This window comes from Heterocephalus glaber, unplaced genomic scaffold (assembly GCF_053883595.1).
Source record: "Heterocephalus glaber isolate CG9 unplaced genomic scaffold, H.glaber_assembly_v1.0 deba00001504, whole genome shotgun sequence".
NCBI lineage: Eukaryota > Metazoa > Chordata > Mammalia > Rodentia > Bathyergidae > Heterocephalus > Heterocephalus glaber.
Window position 1 is genome coordinate 35,835,678 of NW_028258324.1, and position 15,007 is coordinate 35,850,684.

The 15,007-nt window shown below is 42.4% G+C and overlaps 1 pseudogene; it reads right to left on the minus strand.

The window, feature by feature from the left end:
* Positions 1-4,814: 4,814 nt before the first annotated feature.
* LOC101714660 (P2Y purinoceptor 3-like) lies at positions 4,815-5,919 on the minus strand (annotated as a pseudogene).
* Positions 5,920-15,007: the final 9,088 nt, after the last annotated feature.

Below are 15,007 nucleotides of genomic sequence, written 5' to 3' on the forward strand. Positions count from 1 at the left end.
GCTTGTTTATAAGAAAATAATGAATAAGGAGAATACACAACTTTTAATTTGGTTATGCTTAATTGCAAGTGATTTTGTGAAAAATTTCCCCTTTTATTGTCCTTACAATAAGGCTAAAAATCAAACAAACCCCCCCCCCAAACAAAAAAGAATGCTTACAAGAAGTGTGTGTTCTGTAATTGGTTTGAATTGGTGGAATAAGAATGAATCTCAAGCAACTTGTGATTTAGCTTTATAGGCACACATTCACAAGTTGGATTTAGTAGTACTTTCAGAAAAGCATACACAAGAGAATCATTTGCTTTCTATTCATTTATTCCAGAAAGATTTAATGAGAACCCATATATTCACGCCTTTGCTAGATCCTGTAGGAGGGGAGCTAAGAGGATTTGAACAATACCTCTCATCTGTGGTAAAGAGGGGCATATGCTCTAGGAAATGTATGGATAGTAGGTGAGGGAAGGAGAAGCCCTGCTGAAACAACTGTTTATTCCCTGAATAGTCTGTTTCATGTGATAGATAACCTTAACTTCTCTTGCTCTTGAAACTGTTCACTTACTTGATATTTCCATGCTCTGTTATCTGGCCCCAACCCCTGTCTGTACTGTCAGTACTTTTTATGATTCTTTTTTATCCTAGGTCGTCTTACATTCTTTCTCTTCACTTGTTCCTGAGAGAAGTCAGTGATGTGGTTTTGAATGTATATTTGCCTACACAAATAACTTCAAACCCAGAGCCTGAGTTGAACCTGCCTCTCACCCATTTCCACCTCACGGTCTTCTAGCTATCCTCAAGTGACTCTCCCACAATGCAAACCCAATTCCCTCCCTCCCTCCTTTCCTTGCTTTCCTCCCCACCCAGCACTGTCTACTTTGTCCTGCATGCTAGTTTATCACTCTTTACATTTCTCATGCTTGGAGTTTGAGTCATTTTTGTTATGTCTTCCTAACCAATCATGTCTAAACATTTTCCTGCTCTTCATTCTTTCCAGTATATTTTAAAATTTAAGCTCTATTGATGCCACCATAGTTCTGCCCATCATCTATATATTTCAATTATGGCAGTGGTCTTCTGACATGGATTGTCTTCCTCTTCCTCCTCTCCATACTCATTTCACCATTTCTTACTGTCAACCCTGGTCAGAATGTTACTATGATTCTGTGTTCTGTAGATTGAAGATGGAGTAGTGAAGGAGATAAAACAGACCCAGGGTGATAAAGGTGCCTGTCCTCCCCAGTGGTAAGGCCAGTGGATGAGTCAGCAGTGTTGAGTCAGGTCAGAGGCAGCTGAAAGTGGTGGGCCCAAGGTCTGTGAGAGAGGACCACTTAGGCCTTTGGAGAAGGGCCTGTGTGGGTTGCAGAGTGGTAGATGGTGGGACTGGGGAAAAGTGAGGGTGCAACTCTACATTCTATGGTACAAGAACTGAATGGAAGATGCAACTGGGACTGGCCTGTGACGGGGCTGGAAGGCCAGCATGAAGATGCTGACTTCACCCTGTGGAACTGAGGATGGGGGACATGATGTATGGAAAATACTGTTTTAAAGAAAACCTGGAGGTGCTGTGTAGGATGGTTTTGAAGGAAAAGAACACCGATTTATGAGACCTTGCAGGAGTCTAACATTTTATTTCTTTTCTGTAATTCATTCAGGTCTTGGGGGCTGCCAGATTAAGTTTCTAAATCACAACTTTGATCATATTGCTTTGCTCAAATCCCACTGGCAGTCCCCCAGCCTTGAGGAGTGACGCTTTTGCTGACTTTATTGGGGCTCTGTAATCACACTTCAGACCACTCTTCCCACATTGTTTCCAATTCCTCCCTTTCAGGAACCAGCTCATTACTCACATTAAATTTATTTGCAGTGATCTTTCCATTTTCTCCACTGCATAGGAAATTCTTCTGATTGGTGTTTCTCCCACCTTTAGCATTCTCATAATGCCTTTCATGCCCCGCCCAGCCTAGGTGCTTCACCCTGTTATCCATTGGAACTTCTCTCATGCTCACTGCCTGAAATGTTCATTTTGAAAACTAACAACTGACATGATTTCTTCTGTAGCTGCCTAAACTGTTACTTAGTGCTCGTAGTTATTTGTTTATTTTAATGTTCTGTTTCTTCAATGGTTTGTAACTTTATGGGGTGAGACCAGTTTTGACACTTTTGTTAGAGGCTGTAGCCATTAATTTTCATCTGTTATACCTTCAGGTGTGGTATTTTGAACATGCTATTTGTTGACATTCAGTTTTGTTTAACCTGTCCAGGCAGCCAAAAAGATTATGGAATGTGCTCAGGAGGCAGAGGCTAATAGGCTTGAAGATCCCTGCCTTCTCTGTAGGGGTGGAAATTGAGTGGGTACATTCAGAAATACTTTTGTTTGTTTTTCTGTCCCTTTCTCTAGGTGGGTATTTGCTAATCCCAAGGGAAATGGGGAAAATCTGTTTATATTCCCAGCTCCAATCACAACAGAAATAGCCTCATCTAATTCTAGTATCATGAATACCCGTCCCGGAAAACTAAGGATACAAGGCCAGCTGAGTTAAACTGTTTTGATCCTGACTTTCTGGAAATAAGTTAAAAATGGATTCTTATACTTTGCTTTGAAGTAGGTAAAAGAACTTGGAAGACACGAAATTAGCCTTATATGAATCATAGAGATAATAACAAGCACATGTATTAACCAAAACTTAAAGGCAGGAAAATTTTGGCCATGTTAATGGTTTATACGTAGCCATCCCCCACCAAAACCTCATGTGCCCATAGCAGGCCTTTGGGGCAGTAATTGGATCATGGGAATCCTATACCATCGGTGGATTAGTCCACTGATGAATCTATAGCTAAATATGTTGGTAGGAGGTGGGGTCACGTCTGAAGAGGTGGGTCACTGGGGGATGGCCTGGAAGGTATATTTCCCTCCCTGGCTCTTCCTTTCCCTCTGCTTCCCAGCTGCTGGTGATATGAGCAGCTTTTCCTCCACCATGCCCCTCTGCCATGCCATCCTGACCTGGAGCCAGCCGACAGCTATGGACTGAAATGTGATCCAGAACATATCTCTCCTTTTTATGCTGTAGGTGTCAGGTATAAAGTACTTTTTAGGTGAAGGCAGTGTGTCTTGAGGATTGTAGGTTAGTTTCCTTCTCACCTCCAGGATTGACAGGGTGGTGGGCATAGAGGTAAGTACCTAGTGAGACATGGGATGGCTCCAAACTTTTACTGGGGGCACTGGTGTACTAATTCTCCAGTAATGGGAAATTTTATTTATTTGCAAGGGGTGGCAATTGGGACTGTTAAGTCAACTGAAGCCTCCTTGTATGCTGTGCCAAGAAAGGGATAGAAGTTAAGAGCACAAGTGAAAAAACTGAGAGAATATTCAAAAGAGCAAACAATTTTTAGCTCTTACATTTCCTGTAGAAACATTTATATGGAAACAGCTGACCTGGTAATTAGAAAACATCTTTGCCTACTCATTAAGCCAATTATCCTGAGGAATTTTGCTAAGCGACACTTAGTCTAGTTCTAATTATTGTGTGGCCTTGAAGGCAATAAACTGTAGTTTTAGAATGCAATTTTTATACTTTAGACATATGCATGGTTTACTCAGACATTTCCCATAATTAGAGTGGGTCAGTAATGAGGGGTTACAGTTTGGTTCTTGTGAGAAGGATTTACTCCCCTCTTCATAGGGAGGTCATAATGAGCTGTTAGATAACATATGTTTAGTTCTGAAAAGTCCTTAGGATCATTATTTAAATAGAGAACCCCATTTTTAAAAAAAGGTTATCTTTCTGGATTGCTTTGGCTCTTAAATGATTTTTAAGATTTTTCATGTAAGGAATAGAAAAGTGGTAAAGCTTCTTTTTGGGTGTGTGTGTGTGTAAGCTGAGACATCATGTTTAAGTAAAAAGGCAGGGCTTTTCCTAACTGGAGCACTAGTTAAGAACTGCAGTAAAAGAGCACATGAGGGATACTCAGTGGTCTGCAGATACAGTGAGTGTAAGTGAGCCAGTTGACCTAGAATGACAAGCTTTGCTGTTGAGGAAGACTTGGGCTGGTTCCTGACTGGTGCTTGAATGGGGCCTGAGCTTCAAGGATGGGAGCAAGTGCCTCAGAGGTCACTGCCTGGTTTGAAGCCTCCATTCCACCCTCTTATCCAGGTATCCTCCAGCCAGTGAGCTTGGGCAAGTTCCTAACACTCTGTGCTGCAGTCTTCTCTAAAAGTGGTGTTGATAATGTCCTCAAACTCCACAGGGTGTAATGAGGATTGAATGAATTACTCCGTGAGAGACGTTCTCAGGTAGTAGGGGCTTCATTTACTTTTCCATTCATTTACTCACTCACTTATTCAGCCTCTGTCTAGTGTGCATCTACTCTATGGGGCTCTCCTGGAGAGGGTGGTGTTTGAGTTCAGCAGTAAGATGAAGTCCATGTCCTATTGGAGCCTGTCTACTAGTGAGAAAAGATGGCTCTTAAGTAAGTGATTGATAAAAATTGGTAGTAATATGTATTGCAAAGACAACAGATTAGGAAATAAAATCGAGTGACTGGGTTATGGGAAAAGAGGTCAACATTAGCTAGGGTGGGCAGGAGTAGTTTCTGAGAAGGTGACATTTGAGCTGAGACCTGAATGACAAGAGAAAAAGATCAGTACTCCTTAGTGTTGGTAGCTCCCTCCATATCCTTATTTTAAAATTTCTTAAAATCAATGTAAAGTCCTTTTCAGCAGAACCTTTTCTAGGAAGTCTAAAGTCCCCTCCCACTCCCCCACCCTACTCTGTGTTCAAACAAGTCCCCGTCAGCCATGGACCTCATTTTCCCAGGCTTCACCTTGGCAGTACCCAGATCTCCAGAGCCCTAGGCAACCTTCCTGTCGGCCCAGCTGGGTGCTCATCCACCTTGTTCTGCCTTAGTTTCTGGAGAAGCCTGACTCTGTTGTTCACTCCTGACAGAAAGTACAAGATGGGGTTGAGGCAGCTATTCATGCTCACCAGAGGCCTCCAGATCTTGTGGGCTATTCTGGCTACCATCAAGAGCTGGCAGTCTTGTTTTCTCAGGAAGTGGACTGTGAGGTAGAAGGAGCGGGTGATATGGAAGGGCACAAAACATACAGCAAAGAGGCCACACACCAGCAGGATGGTCCGGATGGACTTGGCCCGGGCCATGTTGCCCATCCTTGTGAGGGTCTCCTGTGGCTTGGTGAGGCTTCTGATCATCAGGAAGTGGCACATCAAAATGACCAAGGAAGGAAAGACAAAGCCAGACAGCATCAGAACCATGCTATAGGTATAATACTGATTGAACTTCCCTGGGCTGGTCATGTCATAGCAGATCATCTGGCCATTGATGTAATCTGTGTGAGAGAAAACCAGCGTGGGTAGCAGTTGGAGGATCACCAGTGTCCAGGAGGTGGTAGCCCCCAGCTGGGCATGCCGGCGAGTCCGGTAAGGCAGTGAACGCAATGGGTGGCACACACCTAGGAAGCGGTGCACAGAGATGCAGGTCAGCAGCAGGATGCCACCATAGAGGTTAGTGTAGAACAGGAAGCGCACCAGTCTACACAACAGCTCCCCGAAGAGCCAGCTGTCTTCTAGGATGTAGGTGATGATGAGGAAAGGTAGTGTCAGTACATAAAGCAGGTCGGCCACTATCAGGTTCACCAGATAGATAGTGGCACAGCTCCATGGCTTAGTTTGGGTCCAGAAGAGCCACAAGACAATGCCATTCAGGGGCAGCCCGAGGATGAAGATAAGACTATAGGTTAGGGGGAGGTAGATTTGCTTGTACTTCTCTGATAACTGGCAGTGACCTTGATCCTTTGAGGCATTTGTGTCCAGCTTCTCCATCTCTTGAGGAGGCTCTCTCCAGGAGCAGAGAGCTCTGCTTTGTTGCCAAGTCTGCTTCCCTGGGAAGAAACAAAATGGACAGCATAGCATCGTGATTGCGTTGGTCTCTGCTTGATCTAGAATTCAAGTCTGTATCCCAAAGTCTAGTCAGAATCCTTGCTTGAACACAGCCAGCTCCCGGAGAAAAATGTTAAAGGGAAATCATTCAAATTAGTACTGTAGACTTACCAGGAGTGATCTGTCCTAGACTTGTATGCTCTCTGAAGTAGGCTAGATTGTGATAGGAAGGTCAAGTAACATGGTGGCAGGAAGACCATTATTTAAACAGGGCCCACAGAGCTGCCAGGTCTGTGACTCCTCCTCTTGCTAGAATCCTTTGCATAGAGTCAGGAAATCTGCAAGGGGAGAAGCTGATGTATTCCTAGGGGCAGCAGTGCTCTTAGTCTTCTTAACCACACAGGCCACTATGGAATAGAAAGCAATCTTTGATCTTTAGGGAGGATTAGGGAAAGCATAGGTTTTGCCTACAGGTTCTGCTGGGGGATTTTGATGGGCATCCTTTTCAGGATTTAGACACTGCTTCTTTGAATAGTGAGGCTGATTTGCTTATTAACCAACTCAGACTCCCAAACATCTAAGAAAACAATTTGAGCCATGAATCCAGGTGCAGCTTCCTTATTTCAATCCCTGATGAAAAACCAGGTCCAATGAGTGGGCCCAGGCCAGTGGCAGCTGTGTGGGGAAGTGGAAATCAGTGTGCTGGTCAGACAATAACATGGAGCCTATGGGAAGAGAAAGAAGTTTAATTCTAAGACAACATCAGAGACACCATATTTAGAAAGACAAGTTAAAACAAGAGAAGTCAGGTGTGGTGGCACATGGCTGCATTTTCAGCTTCGATGGAGGTGGAGGCAGGAGGATTGCTTGAGCCCAAGAATTCAAGACCCTGTCTCAAAACAAGCAGACAAACAAACATGAAGAGGGATGGGAATAGTTTAAGGTAGATAATTTGAGGATAAATGAGTATTGGCTGTTAACTATAATATATAGAGCTTTATTCACAATAAAGGGAGACCTCACTGTGTCAATCAACGTTGAATTGAACATTATTTAGTCACTGAGAATAGCAAGATGAGCAAGACACAACCCTTGCTCTTAGGATCTCACAGTCTGGTGGGAAGACAAATGCATATGGTTAACTGTCATATGTGAAAAATTATCCAGATGCTGTGAAAATAAGGATACAGCCAATTCTCCCCTGAGGAAACCAAGTGAAGGCTTCTTAGAAGAGGTGACATTTGAGCTCTTGAGAGAAGAATGTACAGGAGCTTGCTAGGCAGAAAAGGATGAGGCACATTGGGGCAGTGAGAGGAGGCATGTGCCAGGGGATGGAAGCTGAAAGGGCACAGGGTGTGCTGGGGGTGGCAGGAGGGTCAGCACTGGGGATGGTGCCCCTACAAGGAAGCAAGTTCTTAAGCAAGACAGTGATGAGAAAAGGCTGTTGTGATGGCTCATTGTAGGAACTCACTTTACTGTGTACAGGGATGCCTGAAGAGCTGGAAGAATATTATATTTTCAGATATGTTTGTGAGGGTGTTTCCAGGCAAGATTGGTATAAACCAATGGATGGAAGAAGATTCTCCCTTGCCTAGTGTGGGTGGGAGCCATCTAATTGCTTTGATCCTGGATGGAACAAAAAGGTAAGAGAAAAACGGATTCACTCTCTCTGCTGGAACACCCATCTTTGCCTCTCCTTGATGTCGGAACTCCAGGTTCTCTGGCTATTGGACTCTAGAACTTGCACCAGCAGCCCCCTGGTTCTCAGGCATTTGGACTCAAACAGAGCCATGCCGAGGTCTGTGCACACCCTACTGAGGTCCTGAGTCGCACAGAACATGGCGAATCAGCCCGCTGCAGACAGGCAGCCACCTGGTTTCACACTACAAAGATGCAGAGGACACCAGAACACCAGACCAAGGTACTGAGTCCCACTGTTCCCGGCCCAGAGGTAGGGGCTTCTGAGCCGTCCTCCCACTGCTCCTGGTCCAGAGGAAGGGGCTTCCCGGTCACCATCCCTCCCGCTGCTCCCAGCCCGGAGGAAAGGGCTTTTGGGCCACCTTCTGTCCCGCTGCTCCTGGCCCAGAGGAAGGGGCTTCCAGGCCACCATCCCTCCCACCGCTCCCGGCCTGGAGGGAGGGGCTTCTGAGCCACCGTCCCACTGCTCCTGGTCCAGAGGAAGGGGATTTTGGGTCACCATCCCTACCGCTGCTCCCAGCCCCTGTCCCACCTCACCCAGCTCAGAGGAGGTAATCCATGCAGGTGCTAACACCCCCCGCCCCAGTCGAAATGAGAAAACATGTAAATAAGTCTCAAAACCAGACTTCCAGATCACGTACAGTAACCCCAAAGGGAAATGAGATGGAACACTCTGATACTCAACCACCTGGACCCACTGAACTGGCAACAAAAGGGGATCTGGAAAAAAAAGAAATCAGAACTAATTTCTCAGGTAACAGGAGAAATTGTGCCCCTAGTACAAGACATGATTTATAAACCTAGAGAGGAGCTGAGGAACATGATGGAATCCCAACATGAGAAACAAATGGAATCCATAAAACAGATGCAAATAGATTTCCAGGACATGAAAAACTCCACTGAAAGTCTACACAGCAGAATGAGCCAATGTGAGGACAGAATTTCAGATATAGAAGATAAGATTGCAATTAGTGACCAGGAAAAGAAAAATTGCTTCAAAATTATAAGGGAACATGAGAAATCAATCCAGCAGCTGCTAGATGATGCAAAGAAGAATAACATAAGACTGATTGGGCTCAATGAAGAAACAGGAGAGAGTGGAGATGACATAAAAAATCTCTTCACACAAATAATGGCAGAAAACTTCCCAAGCAGGGGAAAAGAGCTTGACATACAGATAAGTGAGGCATATAGGACTCCAAATAGCCTTGATCAAAAAAAATCTACACATAGGCATATAATTGTTAAGATTCCAGAAACTCCACAGAAGAACAAAGTTCTCCAAGCAGTCAGAGAAAAGAAATCACATACAAAGGAAAGCCCATCAGAATCACAGCAGACTTCTCAACACAAACCATCAAGGCAAGAAGAGCTTGGAGTGACATATTGCAAGCCCTAAAAGAAAACAGCCTCCAACCCAGATTGATGTACCCTGCAAAACTATCTTGCAAAATGGATGGAGAAATAAGATACTTTCATGACAAAGAGCACCTTAGGAACTTCGCGAATACCAAATCAGCACTCCAGAGAATTTTACACAATATCCTAGGAACAGACATTGAGGATCACAACCCCAGGAAGCAAAGTGGAATGAACCCATCTGGCATGACAAGAAATTAAATGTAAAGGGGAAGAACCCAACAAAAAGAAAAAGTCATGGCAATGACCAGTCAATATGTTTCAGTTATAACCATCAACGTTAATGGTGTCAATTCACCAATCAAAAGAAATAGACTGGCAGAATGGGTCAAGAAGCAAAATCCAACAATATGCTGCATACAAGAAACACACTTAATTCAAAAGGAAACTCATAGACTGAAAGATAAAGGGTGGAAAACAATACTCTATGGGACAGGAACCCTAAAAAAAGCAGGAGTAGCTATCCTCTTGGCAGATCAAGTAGATGTCAAACCAACACTGATTAAGAGAGATGAAGAAGGACACTACATCCTTGTAAAGGGAACAATCCAAGAGGAAGAGATGACAATCATAAATATCTATGCACCAAACACTAGTGCACCCAACTATATAAAACAAATACTAATGGACATGAAAAGTCATATATGCACTAATACAATTGTAGTGGGGGATCTCAACACCCCACTGTCACAAATAGATAGATCAACTAGACTAAAAATAAGTAATGAAATACAAGAACTCAATCGAACTCTTGAACAAATGAACTTAACAGATGTTTACAGAGTCATCCACCCCACAAAATCAGAATACACATTCTTCTCAGCTGCACATGGGTCATTCTCCAAAATAGTCCACATATTCACACATAGAACATGTTTAAGTAAGTGCAAAGGAATTGAAGTTATCCCCTGTATATTATCAGACCAGAGTGTGATGAAATTGGAGATCCACAGCAAAAGAAACTCAAAAAATTTCATAAACACTTGGAAATTGAACAACACACTTCTGAATAACCAATGGGTCACAGAGGAAATTAAAGAAGAAATCAGACAGTTCCTTCAATTAAATGACAATGACAATAAAACATATCAGAATCTATGGGACACAATGAAAGCAGTCTTATGAGGGAAATTCATAGCATTGAATATGCATATTGGGAAAACAGAACAAGCTCAATTAAACAACCTGATGCTGAACCTCAAGCTTCTAGAAAAAGAAGAACAGGACAACCCCAAAGCTCATACAAGGGAGGAAATTATAAAGATCAGAGGAGAAATCAATGCAGTGGAGACTAAGAGATGGATACAAAAAATCAATGAAGCCAAGAGTTGGTTCTTCGAAAGAATCAACAAAATTGACAAACCTTTAGCCAAACTTGTCAGAAAAAGGAAAGAAAAGGCCCAAATCCATGCAATTAGGAATGAAAAGGGTGAAATTACAACAGACCCAGCAGAAATCCAGAGGATCATCAATACCTACTTCCAGAACCTATACGCCAATAAGATGGAAAATACAGAAGAAATGGTCAGATTCCTAGATACATATGAATTACCAAAGTTGAACGAAGAAGACCTAAAAATTCTGAACAACCCAATATCAACCAATGAAATTGAAAATGTAATTAAAAACTTATCAACTAAGAAAAGCCTGGGCCCTGATGGCTTCACTGCTGAATTCTACAAGACATTTAGAGAGGAACTGCTGCCACTACTGTTTAAACTTTTCAATGAAATTGAAAGGGAAGCAATACTCCCAAATTCATTCCTGGAAGCAAGCATCACCTTGATCCCCAAAGCAGAGAAAGACCCAACTGAAAAAGAGAACCATAGGCCAATCTCAGTAATGAACATAGATGCAAAAATCCTTAATAAGATACTGGCAAACAGAATGCAGAAGATCATCAAGAAGATCATACACCTTGATCAAGTGGGATTCATCCCAGGGATGCAAGGATGGTTCAATATACGAAAATCAATCAATGTAATACACTGTATCAATAGAGCCAAGGACAAAAACCATATGATTATCTCCATAGATGCAGAAAAAGCATTTGACAAAATCCAACATGCATTTATGATAAAAACCCTACAAAAAATTGCAATAGATGGTCTCTACCTCAAACTGATAGAAGCCATCTATGAAAACCCAACAGCTAATATCATACTAAATGGTCAAAAACTGAAATCCTTCACACTCAAATCAGGAACAAGACAAGGATGTCTACTATCACCACTCTTGTTCAATATAGTTCTGGAAACATTAGCCATGGCAGTTAGACAAGAGAAAGAAATAAAAGGAATAATGATAGGTAATGAAGAAGTCAAATTGTCATTATTTGCAGATGACATGATACTCTATATAGAAGACCCCAAGAACTCCACCAAAAGTCTTCTAGACTTAATAACCAAATTCAGTCAAGTAGCTGGTTAAAAGGTCACCACACAAAAATCAATAGCTTTCCTCTACATGAATGACAGGCTCACTGAGAGAGAAATAGGGCAAATAATTCCTTTCACAATAGCATCCAAAAAACTGAAATACCTAGGAATCATCCTAATGAAAGAAATTAAAGACCTCTTCTCTGAAAACTATGGCACTCTGAAAAGAGAGATTGAAGATGATATCAGAAAATGGACAGACATCCCCTGCTCCTGGGTAGGAAGGATTAATATAGTGAAAATGGCCATACTTCTAAAACTGCTATATAGATTTAATGCAATTCCAATTCAGATCCCAGCAGCATACTTCATAGACCTCAAGAAAACAATCCCAAAATTCATTTGGAACAAGAAGAGACCCAGAATAGCAAAAGCAATTCTAGGTAACAGAGACATGGCAGGGGGTATCACAATCCCCAACCTGCAACTATACTACAAAGCTACTGTGATAAAACAGCATGGTACTGGCAAAGAAACAGACTTGAGGACCAGTGGAACAGATTAGAAGATGCAGAAACAATGCCAGACACACTCAGCCATCTCATCTTTGACAAAGGAGCCAAACACCCTCACTGGAGGAAAGATAGCTTCTTTAATAAATGGTACTGGAAAAATTGGGCTTCAACTTGCCAAAGATTAAAACTAGACCTATATCTCTCACCATGCACTAAACTAAAATCAAAATGGATTAAAGATCTAAATATTAAAATAGAAACTCTGAACCAGTTGGAACAGAGGTTAGGTAGAACCCTTGCTGACATTGGTGTAGGAAAAGATTTTATGAACAAAACCTCAGTTGCCCATGAACTAGCACAAACAATCAACAAGTGGGATCTCTTCTTATTAAAAGGCTTCTGCACAGCAAGAGAAACCACCAACAGTGTGAAGAGACAACCCACAATGTGGGAAAAAAATCTTCACCTGCTCTTCCTCAGACAAAGGTCTACTATCTCGAATCTATAAAGAACTTAAAAAGATCAGACCTCCCAAATTTAAAGACCCAATCTGAAAATGGGCATCTGAAATGAACAGACATTTCTCAGACAAAGAAGTAGAAATAGCAAATAAATACATGAAAAAACGTTCAACATCACACTGGTCATTCGAGAGATGCAAATGAAAACAATGCTGAGATTCCACTTCACTCCAGAAAGAATGGCTGCTATCATGAAATCAACCAATAACAAATGCTGGCGGGGCTGTGGGGAAAGAGGAACCCTGCTCCACTGCTGGTGGGAGTGTAGGCTGGTGCAACCACTGTGGAAATCAGTATGGAGATACCTCAAAGAACTAGGACTGCAAGTCCCATTTGACCCCACTATTCCACTGCTGGGTATCTTCCCCAAAGAATTAAAAGAATCATACCACAGTGATATATGTGTGCCCATGTTCATAGCAGCACAGTTTGTAATAGCTAAAACTTGGAAACAGCCCAAATGCCCATCAACTGGAAACTGGGTAAAGAAAATGTGGTTTTTTGAAATAAAATGGAGTACTACTCAGCCATAAAAAATGAGAAATTGGAGACATTTATAGCTAAGTGGATGCACATTGAGGTGATACTCTTAAGTGAAATAAATAGGACACACATGTAATTACCAAATAGTTTCTCTGGTGTGAGAAACTGAAAGTGTAAATAAGGACTAAATGTATAATAGGTAATGTGACATAGGAAGAAAAGGGGCAAAGGGGAAGGAAGTGGGAGGGCTAAGGGAAAAGATAGAAGGGAATGGGATTAATATGAGATAATGTAAAAATAGGAACAAAATCTTTGTAAATAGGGAGGACTGGAGGGGTTGAAGGGAGGGCTGGGCAAGGGTGAAAAATAAGAACCAAGAGAGACTATGTAAAGGTGCAAATTTCCAATGATGAATGTCATCATATTGTATGCCTAAAATGTACCAATGATTAGAATGAATAATCAATAATGTAAAACAGGAAGAAAAGGTCCAAAAGGGTAGGGGTAGTGGGAGGGGCAGGGGAAAGGAAAGAAGGGAAAGGAAAAATGCTGAGAAATGGAAAAAATGGAAATAAAGTCTTTGTAAATAGGGAAGGGTGGAGGGCATGAAGGGAGGCTTAGGAATGGGGACAAAATAAGAACCAAGATGCCTTATGTAAAGGCACAATTCCCAATGAGAAATGTAATTGTGTTTTATACCTACAATGTACCAATAAAAGAATTTAATACAAACAAAAACAAAAACAAAAACAGAGCCATGCCACTGACTTCCCTCAGTTTGCACATGGTATATGGTTGGAATTATCAGTCACCATAATTAGTAAGTCAGCTCCCTGCTGATCTCTTTCTATATCCTATTGATTTTGTCTCTCTAGAGAACCCCAACTAATGCAGCGATGTTTGAGGAAGATACTGGGTAGTAGCATGGATCTGGTCAGAGACCACTCTGACTAGGAAGGGGCTGTTGTGTGTTCGAAGATGAGGGTCATTAGTATCCCAACCAGGATATCCCATTCAGGGAGCATCTAGATCAGGAACTCAAAATAGAGATGCTACAGAGGCAGGAATGAGGGGCTTGGTGGGCTTGGGGCATGGGCTAGAGGAGTTAAGGGTGTCCACCAGTTCTTCTGTTTGGTGAGATCAGGGCCTGAGCTGAGGCCTGGCACTCTGAGGTTGGAGGGGATGATGGTAGTCTGTCTCAGCTTGTTAAGGGGTTCCTACCTCTCTGACTGACTTCAAAATATTTCATCCAGGAGAGAAAAGCTTTTGGCTGGGAGAAGAAAATGAATGTAGTTTTCATTCATTTTGTTCCCTATAATCTTTCATGCTGGGGGAACTGGCAAATGCTTAGTTATTTCCAGCAAAGTGGCCTTCCCTGCTCAGTGTGGGCTCCCAGAGGGAAGCCAAGGAGGGAAACCAGCCATGGTTTGGGCTGGGCAGTTTGCAAATGTGATCTTATTTTCAATCCTCAGAATAACCTTGTGAATGAAGCATCACATTCGTTTTACTTATGCAAAGCTTGAGAGTCAGAGGTGAGAACCTTCCAGAACTCATTGGAACCCTTAAGCTGGTAGGCAGTGGTTCCCTGATCTAGATCATGGGTTTCTGCCCCCTCTCAGGGCTATTTTAATGTAGTGAAAAGTGCTCAAGTCCCACCTCCACTAGAAGACCAGGATATATTCTGAAGCAGTTATTTAACCTTTCTGTGCCATGATTTCCTCAGCTGTACAATGGACAGTCTTTTTCTGGTGAGGTTGCTGTGGGAATTTCCTACAAGAGAGGCACGTTCCCTGCAGCCTGCCACAGAGGAGAAACCCAACATATTTCAGTTCACCTCCACCCCTTCTTCTTCCAGTCTCTGGTGCCCGGACATCTGAGTGTTGGTTTGTGTGGAAGAGTGGGAGGGAGGGTGTGGCTTTGCTACTCCATACTTGGACAGGATCCCCTTTTCTTCCTGGATTTTATCTTTTATAGATTGATTTTTGTCTACCTCCAATTCATATATTGAAGCTCTAACCCCAGTGTTTCTTTTGTGCAGTATTTGGAATAAGAAAGTAAGGTTAAACAAGGTGGTAAGGGTGGGAACATAATTACATAGGATT